This window comes from Dasypus novemcinctus, chromosome 12 (genome assembly GCF_030445035.2).
Source record: "Dasypus novemcinctus isolate mDasNov1 chromosome 12, mDasNov1.1.hap2, whole genome shotgun sequence".
NCBI classification, from domain to species: Eukaryota; Metazoa; Chordata; class Mammalia; order Cingulata; family Dasypodidae; genus Dasypus; species Dasypus novemcinctus.
Genome location: NC_080684.1, coordinates 141,521 through 147,419, shown reverse-complemented (window position 1 = coordinate 147,419; position 5,899 = coordinate 141,521). Strand labels below are relative to the sequence as shown.

At 43.1% G+C, this 5,899-nt stretch overlaps 1 pseudogene; it reads right to left on the bottom strand.

Moving 5' to 3' along the window:
- Positions 1-622: 622 nt before the first annotated feature.
- Positions 623-4,389, bottom strand: LOC131280769 (thyroid receptor-interacting protein 11 pseudogene; annotated as a pseudogene).
- Positions 4,390-5,899: the final 1,510 nt, after the last annotated feature.

Sequence of the window (5,899 nt, the reverse complement as noted above, 5' to 3'; positions counted from 1 at the left end):
GTATTCCTAGGAGAGGAAACAGGGCCCTGCCAGTAACCCCTCTCTCTCATCCCACTCTTCCATCTGTCCTCCCTGGCCTGTAGCCTGGATGTCAGCACCCTTGTCCTGTACTGGGAGCCAGGCCTAATGCATAGAATACTCAGGAATTCTTCCTGCACTTTTAACTCAAGCAAGTAAGTCATAATAGAGGTTTATTTAGCATAAAACTTACATTTCTGAAGATATGAACTGTCCAATTCGGTGCACCAGCCAAGGTGCTTTCTCACATTGTCAACCCCTGGTGATCCTCAGGTCCTGCCCCATGGCACAGCTGGCTGCCTGTCTCTGCCGAGATCCCTGCCTTCCCCTCCAGAATCTACTGTGTCCTGGAGATGTGCTGTGGGCAACCAGGCATAGGGCTTGTCTCTCATAAAATAATCAGAGAAGGTAATGAAGAGCTGCTTTATGCCTGTTTGCATTTCTTCTTTTTTTTTTTTTGTCAATTATGGTAAAAGAGAGACAATTAAGTTTGAAAGGGTTTAAATCAGAGGGGAAAAGGGGAGATTATATGGCACACTTGTTCTATGACACCTGCAATTTCTAAAAGTATAAAGATAGATAGTTTTATTAAATATAAGGACAGTACAGGTACAAACGAACACCTGACTTCTTCTACAAGGTGACATTATGATAAAATATATACATATATACACACAATTGTTAAGGGTGGCTTGCCTGTTTCACAGTGGTATAGTCATTTCTGGCTTGATTGCCTTTTGCTTCAGAGTCTTTCAGTATAACTGCAGTGGTGTTGTCAGGTAGCATGGCAAGAGCTGTAAATGTGGGCAGCACATCTGAGACAGGTTTCAAAAGAAGATTCCCAGGCCCACCAGTCCCGAGTCTAGCAAGGCTGATTAGAGGCACCGCTGCAGAGCAGGGAGCTAAGAATGGATTCTCAGGTGCTCTTGTACTGGTTCTGGACGCTGCTGTATATTTACAATGTGGTGGTACATTTGTGGCTCGTTGGGTCCTTCCTGGTGGATCTTGGAGATTCATATCATGAGCAGAAAGTTTTGGTGGTGGCACAGATGGATGAGACTGTGTTTGTAGAAATTTCAGAAAATGTTCTGAGAAAGAACTATTAAGTACACGCTGTCGACTAGGTTTCAGAGATGTATTGGGAACACTTTTTGATCCTCCTCCAAGCCAACCACTCATCCACCTGGTAACTGCACCCTGGCCATCAGTGAACAACTCTTCCATTTCCTCCTTTTTCATACCCAGACTGCTTCCCATTAATCTTAATACCTCAGAACGCTTGGTTTTTGGTGCCTGAAAGTATCTAATAAAGAGCTTTCTGATTAGGACTTTGTCCACTTTTCCTTCCGTGCTTTTTAGTACGTTCGTCAATTTCTTTTGTACCTCATCCAGCCTTTCTTCTTGGTATGCATTTTGTTTTTTAAGATTTTTAACTTGTTCTTCCTTCAGAGTTAACTGTTCTCTCAGTCTTGTTGCTGAGTCCAATGCAGCATTCGCCTCATCCAAACGTTCCTGTAATGATGAAAGTTTTCCTCCCAGATTTTCTGCCTTTGTCTTCCATTCCCCCACAAGGTGGTTTTGCTTTGCTAGTTTGGCAGAATACATGGCTTTTTCCTCTTGCTGGAAACGGTCTAGTACCCCCTGCAGGTTGGCTAGGGAGAGAGCATACTGCTTTACTTGTTCTTGTGAGATGGAAACCTGCTGTGCAGTTTCATCCCTCTGTGCAGAGACTGCATTCAGTTGGAGCTGTAATGATGCTACCTGCAAACTGGCTTGACGCCTTGCATCCGTCATTGCATCAGAGGATGAAAGTAGCTTGTCTTCCAGGGCTGTGACTTTCTTTCTTAGGCTGTTCTCCCTGTCTTCTGCAGCCAAAGCTTCACGAGTAGAAGAGTCTTGTGATTGTGAAACATGCTTATGCAGGCTCTCTAGCTCCCAGTTTAAGTGTAATTCCTTGTTATGTAAATGTTGTAGCTCATTCTGCAGGGCACTGTTTTCCATTTGTTTCTGTTTCAGGGCCAACAGGACTTGATCTCTCTCCTGTTGAAACACAGCTGCCTTCTCCTGCATGGATTTCACTGCATTTAAAAGCTGATCTAACTCCCCAGTCTTGTCCTGTTCCTTTCCTTTGAGTAGTTGTTCCAAAACAAGAGCCTTCTCCTTCATTGCCTGGCACTCAAACTCCCTTTCTTGCAGCATGATTGAAATCATGGTATTAGCCTCTTGTAATGCTTGATGTTCTGTTTCCTTTACCCTGGATGTTTCTGCTATTTTTTCATTTTCCTCTTTCAGTTTAGAAATGTCCATTTCTAAAATTAATATTCTCTCCTTCAGGTTTGTCACTGCCTGCCTTAAAAGTTCATTTTCCTCACTTTGTTAGTGAAATTCTCATTTAACGAAAGGAACTTGGCACTGTTGGCTTCGATTAAGAGGTCTTTTTCCTTAAGTAACTTTTTAAAAACATCTTGTTTGTCCTTTATCTCCTTAACTTCTGGATCATTTTGTTCATGTTCTTTTCCTTGTAGCTCTGGGGCGGCAGCAATTAAATGACATAATGTGTGATTCTTTTCCTGTAGAGTGCTGATTGTTCCATCTTTTTCCTGCAGTGATTTTCTTAACTCTTGGAACTCTTGTTGAAGTAATTTAGAAGGCTCCCTCAGTACATCAGATTTAATATCCCTAAGAGATTCTGCTGACTGTGAAACAGGTGATGGTCCAGAGGAGAGCTGTGGTAAAATGATATCAAGTTTTCCTAAAAGAAGATCCTCGGTGTTGCAAAGCTTCCCTAGGCTGTGCTGAACTTGTGTTAATTTCTTCCCAAAATTTTTGAGTTTGCTTTCGTTCTGCTTGTACCGTTGGATTAGTTCAGTACGCTCTCCTTGGAATTTACAGTTATTTTCACTGTCAACCAAAACCTGAGCCTGAAGTTGATGAAATTCCTCCTGTACTTGGGCTGACTCACAGTGTATGTTTTGTACTGTGGTCATCACTTGCTGTTTCCACCCTTCCATTTCCTTTACTTGTTGCTTTAATTTATCCCGTTCCTGTAGTACCTCCTCAAAGTGATGACTGTTAACACCTCCGTCCTCGTTACCAGTGCTGGATGCATGTAGAACAGTCAATAAAGTCTGACATTTCTGACTCAATGCATCTATTTCAATGTCTTTTTCTCGAATGATATATGATAAATTATGCACAGTTTCTCTAAACATATTCTGGTCACTACTTTCAAATCGAGTGCACAAGGTTTTATTTTCTTCTTGCAGCTTCCTAAGGACTGCTTCTTTGTCAGAGACTATGTCCACCATTTTGTGGTATTCTCTTTTTAGGTGGCTATTTTCCCTAGTCCTCTCACTGAGAACAGCTAATACGTGTTCTCTCTCCAGGACAAAGGCCTGCATTTGCTGTTGGAGATAAGCAGCATCCTGGGTGTAGGGAGCTGAAGAGGTTCTTGCATGAAGAGCTTGTATTTCCGAATCTTTCTGCTGGATTATGTGAGTTAGTTTCACAAGCTCCTCTTTGGACAGCTGATCAATCTGCTTTCTTAAAGATATATTCTTTTTGTTTAGAATTTTAATCTCTAATTCCCTTTCTTTTATCCCCTTTACTAACATTTCAATTTCACCTTTAGATAAATCAAGCCTTTTCACTTCCATATTCTATTTTAAGGCTCTCAACTTTCTTGTCAACAGAAATATCCAAATTCTCTGTTTGAAGTCCCTGTCTTCCTTCCTGCATCTGGGTTCTGACTTGTTCAATAGTGTCTTGCAAATTCCTTGTTTCCTCATCCTTCTCTAAGCAAAGCTGGGCCTGTGAGGTATTCATTTGCTCATGCTGGTATTGAAACTCATCCCTTTCCTTTTTGTGCTCCTCTAAAAGCCGAAGCAGTTGAATCTCACTCTGGTTTTGATCTTCAGTTGTCTTCTGATGATGTTGTGTTTCCTCTTGAAGATCACCCTTTACCATATACAGTTGAGATACGTCAGACTCAGTGGCTGGCTGCAGATTCTGCACCTGCTCCTGTAGCACAATCTGTCCTACTCTAAGATGACTGATGTCTACATCTTTCTCCTGTAATTCATTTTGGTAACTTGTAGATCGCTGCTTGACTTGAAGCTCTGAAGCTTCATGCTTCTCTTCTAGGTCTGCACAGTGTTTAAGTCTCTCATTCACTGATTTTAAGGTTGAATGAATGGATTCGCTCTCCTCTCTGCTCGAGTTAGGTAAAGCTGCTCCCACGTCCTCCATGCCTTCCTTCAGCTCCCCTCTTGTCAAGTTAGACCTCTGTCCAGTGAGAGAAGCCAGGCTGCCCCTCCATCTGCCCAGAGTTTGTCCCAAGCTGGAGCCGAGGTCACCAAGCCAGGACGACATCGCTGTGGGTCAAGGAACTACACGGTCTGCTGTGAGTGAAGCAGCCGATGTGGTCAGACTCTCCCACCAAGTGTCCTCCAACTGCTGCCTTGACGGAACTAGTCCAAATCTAAGCACTCAGGATTCCACAGCACAGTGAGGGGTTGCTGGGCAACACCAGCTTCAGGGGCTCCCCCCAGCTGCCCGGCTCTGCCCAGAAACACCAAGACCTGGCCTGGGACTTGACCACAGGCCTCCACCAGTGACTCAGTCAGGTCCACAGAGCCTCCGCTCCTTCCCACACCTTCCCCCCACCCGAATGGGCTTTTTCTTCCTCTGCTTTCCTGACTTTCCCCGGTTCCACGGGCAACTCCTGCCACCTCCACCCCAGTGTGGGGACACCTGCCCTGAGAGCAGCAGTGGCTTTTTGGAGTCCAATTTTATGACAGTTGATTTTTAGTTTGTTTTCTCTACATTTTAATCTGTTTAGGGCAAGAATATGCCTCGTACTTATTTCTCTTAGAAGTATTTATTTATTAAAAAATATTTTTTTTTATTCAAAAATAAATATTTTGTAATACTTGGAAAGGAGAAAGTTTAAAAATAGAAAAAATGGAATTCATTTCAAATTTTTAAAATGTGTGTTCACTTCTTTTAGAAATGCCCAGTCTCGGGCAACATCCCAGACCTGCTGATTCAGAAACAATGTTTAAGAAGATAAGCAGGTGTTGTGCTCATTAACGTGTGAGAAGCACAGAATTGTAAGGATTTTAAGATGCAGCATTTTAATTATGATATTTATTGACTGTCTTATTTTAGTACAAGTGCTGGACACTTTGCCTAGTGCTTCATATGCATTTTCTCATTTAATTCTCACCCGGGCTATTCTAGCTCTCTTACCTTTTCTTATCAATTTTAAAATAAACTTGTCAATTTCTCCAAAAAATCAGTGCAATTTTCATTGCAGCCGTTCAATTTATAGATTAATTCAGAGTAAACTGACATAACATTAAGGTTTCTAGCCCATCAAAAAGGTCTATCTCAGGCGGCGTACTTGGCCAAGTGATTAGGGCATCCTTCTACCACATGGGACGTCCGTGGTTCAAACCCCGGACCTCCTGGACCCGTGTGGAGCTGGCCCATGCGCAGTGCTGATGCGCGCAAGGAGTGCCCTGCCACACAGGGCTGTCCCCCTCGTAGGAATGTCCCCTGCATAGGGGAGCCCCATGCGCAAGGAGTGCTCCGGGTAAGGAGAGCCGCCCAGCAGCAAAGAAAGTGCAGTCTGCATAGGAATGGTGCCGCACACCAGGAGAGCTGACACAGCAAGGTGACAGAAACACAGATTCCAGCCCCTCTGAAAACAAGAGGAGCCGACAAAGAAGATGCAGCAAACAGACACAGAGAAGCAGGGTGGGCAGGAGAAGGGGAGAGAAATAAATAAATGAATAAATCTTTTAAAGAATTTTTTTAAAAAGAGAAAGTTATATCTCTCTGTTCATCTAGGTAGTCTATATTTTCCATTTAGGTTCTC